This window comes from Oncorhynchus masou, chromosome 6, assembly GCF_036934945.1.
Source record: "Oncorhynchus masou masou isolate Uvic2021 chromosome 6, UVic_Omas_1.1, whole genome shotgun sequence".
Taxonomy (NCBI): domain Eukaryota; kingdom Metazoa; phylum Chordata; class Actinopteri; order Salmoniformes; family Salmonidae; genus Oncorhynchus; species Oncorhynchus masou.
Window position 1 is genome coordinate 19,566,621 of NC_088217.1, and position 15,134 is coordinate 19,581,754.

Below are 15,134 nucleotides of genomic sequence, written 5' to 3' on the forward strand. Positions count from 1 at the left end.
CATCCACCTGCATCGTTGCTGCTGTCTCCTGGGAGATCGAGTCCCATATTCAGGCTCAGCAGAACCATCCTAACCCAGGTAATGGTCCTAGAAAGGCTCTATTTGTCCAAACTGAACAGGACATCAGTAGGCCTTGTCCGGGCACAAAGATATTACATTTTTGGCCAAGGTTCATGATTGGGATAGCTTATCCCATGCTGTGAGCAATACAGTGCAGCTTAGTTTAATATACACCATCCCAGCAGTACAAAAACTCTTGAAGGAAGTACATTCTCTTAGAAATATAACTTTGCCCTGTGCTTCTCCAAGCATGCACTTCACCTAGGCCTATAGACTATATTATTTAAAAAGATGGCTGACATTTTATGGGCTCTTAACCAACAGTGCTATTTTGTTCGTTTTTTTGCATTGTTTATAACTTATCTTGTACATAATGCTGCTGCTGTGGTCTCTTATGACCGAAAATAGCTTCAGGACATCAGAACAGGGATTACTCACCTTGAACTGGACAAATAATATTTCTTAAATGAGTCGGACGAAAGGGATTTACTCCAGACACCCAAACAGGCCCTCGTCCCCGTCATTCGCAGGAGAAAGAGACAGAGGTTTCACGGAAGGAGATCGGGGTGCTTTGTGAGGATCTGGCTACGAGTGGCTAATCTGCCTTTGCCATCGGTATTACTGGCCAACGTACAATCGCTTGATAATAAAGTGGATGAACTACAAGCATGTATATCCTACCAATGGGACATTAAAAACTGTAATATCTTATGTTTCACCGAGTTGTGGCTGAACGACATGAATAACATACAGCTGGCGGGTTATATACTGTATCAGCAGGATAGAACAGCAGCCTCTCGTAAGACAAGGGGTGGTGGTCTATGTATATTGTAAACAACATCTGGTGCACGATATCTAAGGAAGTCTCAAGGTTTTGCTCGCCTGAGGTAGAGTATATCACGATAAGCTGTTGACCACACTATCTACCTAGAGAGTTTTCAACTATGTTCTTCGTAGCTGTCTATTTACCACCACAAACCGAAGCTGGTACTAAGACCGCACTCAATGAGCTGTATACGGCATAAGCAAACAGGAAAACACTTATACAGAGGTGGCGCTCCTAGTGGCCGGGACTTTAATGCAGGGAAACAGAAATCCGTATTACCTTATTTCTACCAGCGTTTTAAATGTGCAATCAGAGGGGAAAAACTCTAGAACACCTTTACCCCACACACAGAGACGGTTACAAAGCGCTACCTCGCCCTCCATTTGGTAAATCTGACCATAATCGACCCACCTGATTCCTGCTTACAAGCAAAAATTAAAGAAGGAAGCACCAGTGATTCGGTATATAAAAAAGTAGCCAGATGAAGCAGATGCTAAACTACAGGACTGTTTTGCTTGCACCGACTGGAATACGTTCCTAGATTCTTCCAATGGCATTGAGGAATACACCACATCATCAGTCACTGGTTTCATCAATAAGTGCATTGATGATGTCATCCCCACAGTGGCTGTACGTACATACCCAAACAAGAAGGGGTGGATTATAGGCAACATCCACACTGAGCTAAAGGGCAGAGCTGCTGCTTTCAAGGAGCAAACTCGAACCTGGAAGCTTATAAGAAATCCCGCTATGCCATCTGACAAACCATCAAACAGGCAAAGAGTCAATAAAGGACTAAGATCGAATTGTACTACACTGGCTTCGACGCTCGTCAGATGTGGCAGGGATTGCAAACAATTACAGACTACAAAGGGAAGCACAGCCGAGAGCAGCCCAGTGACACAAGCCTACCAGACTGGCTAAATTACTTCTATGTTTGCTTCGAGGCAAGTAACACTGAAACATGCATGAGAGCATCAGCAGTTCTGGACGACTGTGTGATCATGCTCTCCAACGCCGATGTGATTAACACCTTTAAACAGGTCAACATTCCCAAGGACGCAGGACCAGACGGATTACCAGGATGTGTACTCCGAGCATGCACTGCCCAACTGGCCTGTGTCTTTACTGACATTTTCAACCTCTTCCTATCTGAGTCTGTAACATGTTTCAAGCAGACCACCATAGTCCCTCTGCTTAAGAACATTAAGGTCACCTGCCTAAATGACTACCGACCAGTAGCACTCATGTCTGTAGCCATGAAGTGCTTCGAAAGGCTGGTCATGGCTCACATCAACACCATTACCCCAGAAACCCTCGACCCACTCCAATTTGCATACCGCCCCAACAGATACACATATGATGCAATCTCTATTGCACTCCACACTGCCCTTTCACACATGGACAAAAAGAACACCAATGTGAGAATTATTTTCATTGACTACAGCTCAGCGTTCAACACCATAGTGTCCTCAAAGCTCATCACTAAGCTTAAGGACCCTGGGACTAAACACCTCCCTCTGCAACTGAAATTACATTTAAAACATTTATTTCACCTTTATTTAACCAGGTAGGCTAGTTGAGAAAGGGTTCTCATTTACAACTGCGACCTGGCCAAGATAAAGCACAGCAGTTCGACATATACTGTACAACAACAAAGAGTTACACATGGAATAAACAAACATACAGTAGAAAAAAGATACCTATATATACAGTGAGAGCAAATGAGGTGAGATAAGGGAAGTAAGGCAATAAATAGGCCATAGTGGTGAAGTAATCACAATATAGCAATTACACTGGAATGGTAGATGTGCAGAAGATGAATGTGCAAGTAGAGATACTGGGGTGCAAAGGAGCGAGATAAATAAATAAATGCAGTATGGGTATGAGGTAGTTGGATGGGCTGATTACAGATGGGCTATGTACAGGTGCAGTGATCTGTGAGCTGCTCTGACAGCTGGTGCTTAAAGGTAGTGAGTGAGATATGAGTCTTCAGCTTCAGAGATTTTTGCAGTTCGTTCCAGTCATTGGCAACAGAGAACTGGAAGGAAAGGCGGCCAAAGGAAAAATTGGCTTTGGGGGTGACCAGTGAGATATACCTGCTGGAGCGCGTGCTACGGTGGGTGCTGCTATGGTGACAAGTAAGCTGAGACAAGGCGGGGCTTTACCTAGTAGAGACTTGTAGATGACCTGGAGCGATGGCCAGCCAACGAGAGTTTATAGGTCGCAGTGGTGGGTAATATATGGGGCTTTGGTGACAAAACGGATGGCACTGTGATAGACTGCATCCAATTTTTTGATTTGAGTGTTGAAGGCTATTTTATAGATGACATCGCCGAAGTCGAGGATCGGTGGGATGGTTAGTTTTACGAGGTGATGTTTGGCAGCATGAGTGAAGGATTCTTTGTTGTGAAATAGGAAGCCGATTTTAGATTTAATTTTGGATTGGAGATGCTTAATGTGAGTCTGGAAGGGGAGTCAGAACCGTCCAGAGTAGTGATGCTGGACGGGATGGGTAGGTGCGGGCAGCGATCGGTTGAAAATCATGCATTTAGTTTTACTTGCATTTAAGAGCAGTTGGAGGCCACGATCTTGGTTGAAAACAGCAGAGGTATATTTGGAGGGCAAGTTGGTTAGGATGATGTCTATGAGGGTGCCCGTGTTTACGGATTTGGGGTTGTATCTGGTGGGTTCATTGATCATTCGTGAGAGATTAGGGGCATCAAGCTTAGATTGTAGGGTGGCCCAGGTGTTAAGCCTGTCCCAGTTTAGGTCACCTAGCAGCACGATCTCTGAAGATAGATGGGGGGCAATCAATTCACATATGGTGTCCAGGGCACAGCTGGGGGCAGAGGGTGGTCTATAGCAAGCGGCAACGGTGAAAGACTTGTTTCTGGAAAGGTGGATTTCTAAAAGTAGAAGCTTGAATTGTTTGGGTACAGGCCTGGATAGTAATACAGAACTCTGCAGGCTATCTCTGCAGTAGATTGCAACACCGTCCCCTTTGGCAGTTTTATCTTGTCAGAAAATGTTATAGTTAGGGATGGAAATTTCAGGGTTTTTGGTGGTCTTCCTGAGCCAGGATTCAGAAACGGCTAGGACATGCGGGTTGGGAAAGTGTGGTAGGGCAGTGAATAAAACAAATTTAGGGAGGAGGCTTCTAATGTTAACATGCATGAAACCAAGGCTTTTATGGTTACAGAAGTCAACAAATGATGGCGCCTGGGGAATGGGAGTGGAGCTAGGCAATGCAGGGCCTGGATTAACCTCCACATCACCAGAGGAACAGATGAGGAATAGGATAAGGGTACTGCTAAAGGCTAAAATAACTGATCGTCTTGTACATTCAGAACAAAGATTAAAGGGAGCAGATTTCTGGGCATGGTAGAATAGATTCAAGGCATAATGTATAGACATAGGTTTGGTAAAGATGTGGATACAGTGAGGGTAAACCTGTGCATAGATTGATGATGAAAGAGATATTGTGCCTAGAAATATCATTTAAACCAGGTGATGTCACCGCATGTGTGGTAGGTGGAACTGAAGTGTTAAATAAGGCGTATTGAGCAGGGCTAGAGGCTCTACAGTGAAATAAGGCAATAAATAGTAACCAAAACAGCAGTGGACAAGGCATATTGATGTTAGCGAGAGGCATGCGTCGCAGAGTGATCATAGGAGTACAGTGAGTGGCTTCAGGCAACTTGTGGGCCGGGGCAATCAAGGTAACAGAAGGGCCTTGGAGAGATGTCACGACGGAAGAAAGTCTGTTGTGTCCCCCTCGTGCTAATTACGTTGGCAGACGGATCAACAGGGCTCCATGTGGTAAACCAGGCCAATTGGCAGAATAGGTATAGCGGCCAAGGAATTTGTCCGGTGGGCCTCTTAAGCTAACAGTCTGATGTGCTCTGGACAGCTAGCAGTACTAGCTTGCTTCGGGACAGTGACGTTAGCCAGGAGTGGCCACTCGAATAGCAGCTAGCTAGCTGCGATGATCCAGGTGAAGAAAAAAAAAGTTCAGAGCTTGCGGTAGGAATCCGGAGATATGGATAAAAATAAGAACGATTTGCTCTGGTTTGAGTCGCGCTGTGCAGACTGGCGAGAGTTGTCCAAGCTAGAGGTGGCTGATGACTGCTAGCAGTGGCTAGCTGACTACTAACTAGTAGCTAGTTAGCTGGCTAGCTTCTGTTGGGGTTCCGGTTCAGACGACAAATCAGCAGGGCTCTGTATGATGGGTATAGTGGCCAAAGAATTTGTTCGATGGGCCTCTTAAGCTAACAGTTCGATATACTTTAGACAGCTAGCGGACCATGGTTAACTTGTAGCCAGTTAGCTGGTAGCCAGTTAGCAGGCTAGCTTTTGATAAGTTGATGAGTTCTTAAGTATAAAAATAGCAGATCCGTACCACATTGGTTGAGGCTGGTTGCAGGAGAGTATATTCTGTCTGTAGATAGATTGTGATATTAAAATATTAAATATATACACAAAAAAACAAGGAAAAAAGATGTTTACAAGGGACAGGAAGGGACAAGACAAAAACACACGCCCGACTGCTACGCCATCTTGGAGTAGAAGGATCTTGGACTTCCTGACGGGCCGTCCCTAGGTGGTAAGGGTAGGTAGCAACACATCCGCTGATCCTTAACATGGGGGCCAAGCTTCCTGCCATCCAGGACCTCCTATAGCAGGCGGTGTCAGAGGAAGGTCCTAAAAATTGTCATAGACTCTAGCCACCCTAGTCATAGACTGTTCTCTCTGCTACCACACGGCAAGGGGTTCCGGAAAGCCAGGTCTAGGTCCAAGAGGCTTCTAAACAGCTTCTAACCCCAAGCCATAAGACTCCTGAACATCTAATCAAATGGCTACCCATACTATTTGCATTGCCCCCCCCCCTCCCACACCCACCCCTCTTACACTTATTTTACTCTCTATTATTATCTATGCATAGTCACTTTAATAACTCTTCCTACATATTACCTCAATTACCTCGACTAAACTGTGCCCCCGCATATTGACTCTGTACCAGTACCCCCTGTATCTGGCCTCGCTATTGTTTTGTTAGTGCTGCTTTTTAATTATTTGTTACTTTTGGCAGGAATTTTGACAGCAGAAACGTAGCTTATCCAGCCATGACGCACTTTACCCACATGCACATGGACCAAGAGTAGTGTGCTTTTGGTGCCTGTATACCTCATATTTAGAAACATAAGAAACTAATGTTTTTACCATTTATGTAGGCTACATGTTTCCATGCCCATCATGAAACTAAATGAGAACCTCGGTGAATACCGGTAAACCTCGTATTTAGAAGATCTTTTCCTGTAACAATTGCTTGTTTCCCAGTTCCCATTTTTAGGAACCAAATCCCTCCATAGGCTACCCTTACCCTAGGCCAACTATAAAGAAGGCTGGTTCAATTGTAATGGGTTTTCTTTTTATCCTGGTGATTTTATGATATAGCTGTGCCCTGGACACAATATGTGAGTTGATTGCACCCCATTTATCTTCAGAGTTCGTACTGTTAGGTGACCTAAACTGGGACATGCTTAACATCCCAGCAGTCCTACAATCTAAGCTAGATGCCCTCAATCTCACACAAATTATCAATGAACCTACCAGGTACAACCCCAAATCCGTAAACACGGGCACTCATAGATATCAACCTGCCCTCAAATGTAAATACCAATGGAGCCAAGATACACAAGCGATAGCCTCTGATGCCGGCATATTTCATATCATCTGACAAAATGACATACTGCTCAACTCAGCTCAGCCATTGACCGATGTAGCATCCACAGTTACTACTGATAAGTGGCACTAAAATACCAATATATGGACACATTTCTTCAGAATAATTTGCAACGCAAAAACGTTTGGGTGAAAAGTATGAATTGGCAATGACGTTTCAGACAAGTGGACAGTCCAGTTCTCACTAGCCTGCCCTGTCATGAATACAGGCACACCTTGTATACTGTATGCTACCTCTGTCTGAAGGGACACAAGCGTCAAATTATTTAGACACAGCAAAATGTGCACAGCTTACCCTAGGCAATAGCTAAACAACATGTTTAGGCAATAAGCATGAGCAAAATATGAAATCGTCTCAAGTTACTTCAAGCTACGCAAAGCAGCGAAATAGCTAGGCTACGTTGAAAGGAAAGGCCATACATATTAAGGATTTTAATGGATTTGAATGGATGGAAAGAAAGGCACGAATACATTTACTGAGGTTTTGATGCAGTTGTACAACATTTAGAGATTTAGAACATAAAAACAACCAGAATCATTAAGATGCAATGTCTTATATAATGGCTTTCTCTTTTGTCTTCCTGAATTAGGTTTTCTTGTTTGCTGATGAGACCAATGATTTATATACAGACTAGATGACTATTAAGTGGCTCTGTTTTGAAGCCACTGGGCCTCCATCTTGGCACTCCCCCACTGGTGTAATTGTTTGGGGGGAAGCTTTAGAAATGCGTTTATTAATGTCTACATTTGTTTTTGCCATATTTATTCTATTACAGACACCTTAATGCATACTTTTAAATTATACTCAACAAAAATATATATGCAACATGCAACAATTTCAAAGATTTTACTGAGTTAGAGTTCATATAAGGAAATCAGACAATTGAAATGAATTCATTAGGCCCTAATCCATGGGTTTCACATGACTGGGAATGCAGATATGCATCTGTTGGTCACAGATACCTTTTTTTTAAAGTAGGGGCGTGGATCAGAAAACCAGTCAGTATCTGGTGTGACTACCATTTGCCCCATGCATCGCGACACAACTCCTCTGCATTGAGTTGATCAGGCTGTTGATTGTGGCCTGTGGAATGTTGTCCCACTCCTCTCCAATGGCTATGCAAAATTACTGCATGTTGGTGGGAACTGGAATGCGTTGTTGTTTACATCAATCCTGAACATCCCAAACATGCTCAATGGGTGACATGTCTGGTGAGTATGCAGGCCAACTTCCAGGAATTGTGTACAGATCATTGTGACATGAGGTTGTGCGTTTTCATGCTGAAACATGAGGTGGCGGACGAATGGCACGACAATGGGCCTCAGGATCTCATCACTGTATCTCTGTTCATTTAAATTAGCATCGATAAAATGCAATTGTGTTCGCTGCCCGAAGCTTATGCCTGCCCATACCATAACCCCACCACCACCATGGGGGCACTTTGTTCACAACGTTGACATCGGCAACCTCTCGCCCACAGGCAGAGGAGCTTCCCTGAGATGTTTTATGACAGTTTATGCAGAAATGCTTCAGTTGAGCAAACCCACAGTTTTGTCAGCTGTCAGGGTGGCTGGTCTCAGACAATCCCACAGGTAAAGACGCTGGATGTGGAGGCCCTGGGCTGGTGTGGTTACACGTCATCTGTGGTTGTGAGGCCGGTTGGATGTACTGCCAAATTCTCTGAAACTGCGTAAAAGGCAGGTTATGGTAGAGAAATGAACATTAAATTATCTGGCAACAGCTCTGGTGGACATTCCTGTAGTCAGCATGCCAATTGCATGCTCCCTCAAAAATTGAGACATCTGTGGCATTGTGTTGTGTGACAAAACTTCACATTTTAGAGTGGACTTTTATTGCCCCCAGCATAAGGTGAACCTGTGTAATGATCAAGATGTTTAATCAGCTTATTGATATGCTACACCTGTCAGGTGTATGGATTATCTTGGCAAAGGAGAAATGCTCACTAACAGGGATGTAAACCAAATTGTGCACAACATTTTAGAGAAATGGAAAATGTCTGGGATCTTTTAATTCAGCTCATGAAACATTGGACCAACACTTTACATGTTGAGTTTATATTTTTGTTCAGTATACATCATTGGATGAGACTTTGTGAGAATGTTGGATTGGGGGGGATGCTGAGATTGAGCCTTGTGGTGCTTTCAAGACAACTGGGGACTCAAGGTCAAATCATGACGTCAGTGATCTTCAGGTCGGAAAGTAGGAGCTCTAGAAAGACGCCAGAGTTTCCGACTTCCGATTCCGAGTTGGACAATCATTCAAAATTATTTTTCCCATCGAGCTAGTTTTTTTTTCAAGTTCCCAGTTGTCTTGAAATCACTGAAGATGGAAGTCGGGGAGTTACCAGGTCCCAGTTTCCAATTGTTTTGAACGCAGCATATAGGCCAATGGGAAAGTGGGTTAACTGAGCTCAGAACTATAACACTAACCACTCGCTAGAATTGTTTACTGTAGATCCGCTCCTTCAAAAGTTCATTTTCAAATACAGTGCCTTGCGAAAGTATTCGACCCCCTTGAACTTTGCGACCTTTTGCCACATTTCAGGCTTCAAACATAAAGATATAAAACTGTATTTTTTTGTGAAGAATCAACAACAAGTGGGACACAATCATGAAGTGGAACGACATTTATTGGATATTTCAAACTTTTTTAACAAATCAAAACCGGAAAATTGGGCGTGCAAAATTATTCAGCCCCCTTAAGTTAATACTTTGTAGCGCCACCTTTTGCTGCGATTACAGCTGTAAGTCGCTTGGGGTATGTCTCTATCAGTTTTGCACATCGAGAGACTGAAATTTTTTCCCATTCCTCCTTGCAAAACAGCTCGAGCTCAGTGAGGTTGGATGGAGAGCATTTGTGAACAGCAGTTTTCAGTTCTGTCCACAGATTCTCGATTGGATTCAGGTCTGGACTTTGACTTGGCCATTCTAACACCTGGATATGTTTATTTTTGAACCATTCCATTGTAGATTTTGCTTTATGTTTTGGATCATTGTCTTGTTGAAAGACAAATCTCCGTCCCAGTCTCAGGTCTTTTGCAGACTCCATCAGGTTTTCTTCCAGAATGGTCCTGTATTTAACCATCTTCCCTGTCCCTGCTGAAGAAAAGCAAGCCCAAACCATGATGCTGCCACCACCATGTTTGACAGTGGAGATGGTGTGTTCAGGGTTATGAGCTGTGTTGCTTTTACGCCAAACATAACGTTTTGCATTGTTGCCAAAAAGTTCAATTTTGGTTTCATCTGACCAGAGCACCTTCTTCCACATGTTTGGTGTGTCTCCCAGGTGGCTTGTGGCAAACTTTAAATGACACTCTTTATGGATATCTTTAAGAAATGGCTTTCTTCTTGCCACTCTTCCATAAAGGCCAGATTTGTGCAATATACGACTGATTGTTGTCCTATGGACAGAGTCTCCCACCTCAGCTGTAGATCTCTGCAGTTCATCCAGAGTGATCATGGGCCTCTTGGCTGCATCTCTGATCAGTCTTCTCCTTGTATGAGCTGAAAGTTTAGAGGGACGGCCAGGTCTTGGTAGATTTGCAGTGGTCTGATACTCCTTCCATTTCAATATTATCGCTTGCACAGTGCTCCTTGGGATGTTTAAAGCTTGGGAAATCTTTTTGTATCCAAATCCGGCTTTAAACTTCTTCACAACAGTATCTCGGACCTGCCTGGTGTGTTCCTTGTTCTTCATGATGCTCTCTGCGCATTTAACGGACCTCTGAGACTATCACAGTGCAGGTGCATTTATACGGAGACTTGATTACACACAGGTGGATTGTATTTATCATCATTAGTCATTTAGGTCAATATTGGATCATTCAGAGATCCTCACTGAACTTCTGGAGAGAGTTTGCTGCACTGAAAGTAAAGGGGCTGAATAATTTTGCACACCCAATTTTTCAGTTTTTGATTTGTTAAAAAAGTTCCACTTCATGATTGTGTCCCACTTGTTGTTGATTCTTCACAAAAAAATACAGTTTTATATCTTTATGTTTGAAGCCTGAAATGTGGCAAAAGGTCGCAGAGTTCAAGGGGGCCGAATACTTTTGCAAGGCACTGTAGGTGGTTGGATGGGATATTTACAGATGAGCTGTGTACAGCTACTGCAATCGGTAAGCTGCTCTGACAGACGTGCTTGAAGTTAGTGAGGGAGATATAAGTCTCCAACTTCAGTGATTTTTGCAATTCGTTCCAATCATTGACAGCAGGGAACTGTAAGGAAAGGCGGCCAAAGGAGATGTTGGCTTTGGGGATAACCAGTGAAAAATAATACTCTGTGAGTTTCATCACTCAAGATTGTTTCTGTTTCAAGAAATTCAAGGTGTTACAATTGCCCCCAGTCTCCCCTATATGGTAAGGATTGTAAACAAGACTCCATTGCTCTATCTCTCTGTCAATGCTCATCTGCCTTTCTTCCCACTCTGTCCTCTGTCTCTCATCTCTGTCTCCTTCATCAGAAAGGGTGTGGATGAAGTGTGCAGCAGGGTTTTTTGTAGAGCTCAGCCCTGTGCCAGGAGGAACTGCTTGTAGACCTGAGAGGTGACAATAACACTGTGAACCGTGGCAATGGCTTTCACAGATACAGCTGACCTTCAGGCTGTATCTCCTCCACACTGATAACAGCCTATCGCTACTGCACAAATGTTGGGAGTGTTTTCCTCAATGTTTCCAAGGTCTACGAGCCCCATTGTTGTGTTGGAGGTTGGGTGACATTCAGGGTGACATTTTGACAGCGGTAAATTGTGGAGATATTGTCCTGAAAATATCTGTTTCAATCCCAATTGTGGTAGATGCAGATATGTATTGTTTGCTGTTGATTACGCTTTGAAATGCTATCTGTGGCAATTGAATTCTGGGCTGACATCCAGTTCTTGAGTCACCTGCGGTCCTCTCCATTCACCGAACCTGAATGGAGAATCAATGGACTCTAAGGCAGACAGATGTGTCAGTAACTGTCTTTCACACACTGATGCTTGATGATGGCCTCCACTCTGTCCTCTCTTCACATTATTTGCTCAAGTAGCTGGTGTGTTTACCACACACACATAAACACACACAACCACAAACACACACGGCAACAAGCGAGGCTTGGCAAGGACTGAAACTGCCTGGACCTTGGCTCAATCTCAACTGGTCATATCAATACAGTTTCTCACTTGCTCCTCAATCTGGATTTCTCTCAGGTGAAACTATATGGCAGGAGTACAGAGGGAGGGAAAGTTTGCACATAACAGATTGGTATTTTGGTCCCTCTTTTGTCTCCTGGCATATAATTGTTTATGCTTTATCTATCAATTTTTCCAACAATATCATTCATATGCACATATTCTCATGTCCACGCTTCACTTGCTCCAGCCTGGTTGGTTGCAGTTTGTAGAACTGTTCCTGAACAGTTCCTGTATCAGTTGGTATGAAGAAATAGCCCATGGGAGACAGCAAGGCGAAGAAAGAGAAAACCTCTAATTATCTCTCTATCAATATTTTACCCTTTTTCCATTTGTTTGACACTGTCGATGCATAGTCCCTATAGTCTGGCTAACACCTAACTCTTCAAGCCTGGAATGGCTCTTTGATGTCGTCAGCACAATGTGTTGATAATGAAGGGGGCTGTGCTTTTACTGGTTGGCTCTCCTCTGTGTCTTTCTCACTCAAACACCCACACGCACAGCAAACACCCACACGCACAGCCAAACACAGCCCCCAGCGCTGCCCCCTTCCATTACAATGTCTCCCTTTTCAAATCCAAACAACGAGAGGTCTCTAAAGAATTTTGTTGTTGTTGAGAGAACCAATCAACCAATTTCTGAGCAAATATTGCATTAACAAACGGCCTCCTTTCCAGACCAGTGCGGTCACAGCTGTAGACGAGGTTACGACAAAACATGGCTGTATCCAAAGATCGTTCCAAAGCAGGTGGTTCCGCAGGTTTGAGTTGATGGATGCAACACATTGGTGGTGGATGGGGTGAGCTACCTACCCCCATAGGTAGCCATTGGGAGCTTAGTGAAAGGCAAACAACTTAAACCCATTAATGATTATCATAATTATAAATAGAATGCTAAGGACTTGTTTGTTTGTTTTGTGTGTATTGTGTATGTCCACTGTCATTGGGGTAGATATATTTCCTCAGTAACATAAGATGGAGGGAGCCCTGAAGATCACCCTCCCTCTCACTGACTCCTCCCTCCCTCTAACCATCCTTCTTTCCTTTCCTATATCTCCATCCCCCACCCCTTCTTGTCTGAGCAGATTGGTTTCTTCCCTCTCTCTGTCTTCTTTTCTAATCTGGGTGTTTTGTCATAGCTTGTTAGGTGAGATATGGGAAGAATTTAATCTGCTCCTTGTGATGCCGAGAGAGAGAGAGAGAGAGAGAGAGAGAGAGAGAGAGAGAGAGAGAGAGAGAGAGGTGGTTGCCGTGACAACCACACATCCTTGACGAATGGCATGGTTGAACTAGGAGAAGTAGAGACACAGAGGAGAGGGGAAGAAAGAGAGAGAGAAAATAAGAAGATAGCGTTTTTAATGAATGTCGGAGAAGGGGTGTATTGTGATCCTAAATATGTTTTGGTTGATTTTTTGGGATAGAGACTTCAAGACCATCTCTGTCATCTGCCTTCATAGATGTTTATCTAAGTCTCTGATTTTAGCAGTCACCACTATCTTAAATGTGATATTTGTGCTATCAACCATACCCATATAGATTAGCTGCCCAAAGGGAAAATGTAGTGAGGAGTGGGTGTTCTCCAAGCAGCCTACAGACCATGCTGGGATCTCCATTAGTCTTGCTGCTCTGTAAGCAATAGAAAGGACACTGAACTGTTAAATGGTGTGTGTGTGTGTGTGTGTGCGTATGAATGAGATACAGTATCTGAGTTGCCTACTGCAGAATGCATACAAATCTAGTGCACAGCATCAAGAACAAAGTCTGATTATGTTATTATAGAAAGAGATGCCACTGACGGCTCAGTGGGCTGCTAGCAACACCATGATTGTGGGTTCAAATCCAACACAAGTCACATATGCTGAATCAATGTGATACCTGCAATTTGTTTTGGATAAAAACGTCTGCCACAATGACCATGAACTCTGTTAGCAGTAGCACTCTATTCCACAGAAAACAAGCTAAAACAAGTCATTGCTACACAGATGAGCTAGCTGCTGTCCCCCCTGGAGAGTGAGTTTCTAAACCCAGAGGCGCAACATCGCGACACTTGCGGGAAAGCTTGCGAAACAGATCAAAACAGACCAGACCAAGGTTTGGGGTTTAAAAAGTAAATGAAATAAGTGAAAAAAGTATTCCTTATAAAGGCACAACCTAGATTCGAGCCAATGTCGTAAGTAGTTGAACATGTCATTACTCCAACCTCATGAAAGCAGTGGCGGTTTTATATTTTATATTTCTGACTTGGTAAAGAAACCAGAAACCCTAACTAGCCATATTATCATGTAAGACCTATGTGTTAGACTTAATTTATAGAGCAGGCGTGCGGGTGGGCGTGAAGGAAGGTTCCCGCCAATGGGCAATTATTGAGCGCACAACCTGGACTGAGGGCATCACTCCAATCAGCATGAACAATACGAAGAGCAATTGATATTGCGGCTCGAGCTCAAACACAGCACAATAGCTTGCCAAGAAGTGAAACAACATCAAATAGAACGCTTTTTTACAACCAAGTGAGCACGACGCGCTTCTTGCTTTGATGAGATGAGAGAGCATAGAATTAGCATGAATTGTGTGTGAGTGCGTGTTTTAAGTGGGCCGGGTTAATTTAACTCCAATGTCTCTTCTTAGAATAGACTAGATTATAATGTTTGCTGTAAATACAGACACAAATGTTCTTATGTAGACGATTGCTTATCATTGAATAAAACGAAGCACAAACGAATTTGTAAGTTGCTAATAGTGGTGGACATTTCAATAAATTAATCCATAACATTATAGAATACCATACCCTACTTAGTCTACCAAATACCAATAGACTAGGTTACTTAGGCTACTTCAGTAGCCTTTTTTATGTAGTTGTTCTAAAGAGAACATTAGAAGGCCTGATCAAGCAAAATAGACTGTTATTCCTTTCCTTATATATTATATATATATTTCAATCATCCAAGTTTTTCCCCGATGGAATCATTTATCCATATGAAACCACCTGTTTGCTTGAACCTTGTCATCGCCCGTGGAGCTGTCCAATACCGTGGTGCTGAAACCGCGTCTACACTCCAGTGATGTGCGCTGCACATTGCCGTCACTACAGCCTCCGTCGGAGTGAGCTCTCTTTTGGGGTGCATGTAACAGATACACTTGTTGAAAATTGTCAATCTAAGGTATTGAAATTAAGTCGTGCCATTATTTTACACATATCAAAGACCTATATTGCAATGCTGGCATGATTTGTCACACATAGACTAATAGTCAATCCCCGTTCAAGTAGTGTGGTCTGAAAGATATAGTGCCTATATTAACCTATTATTGCTC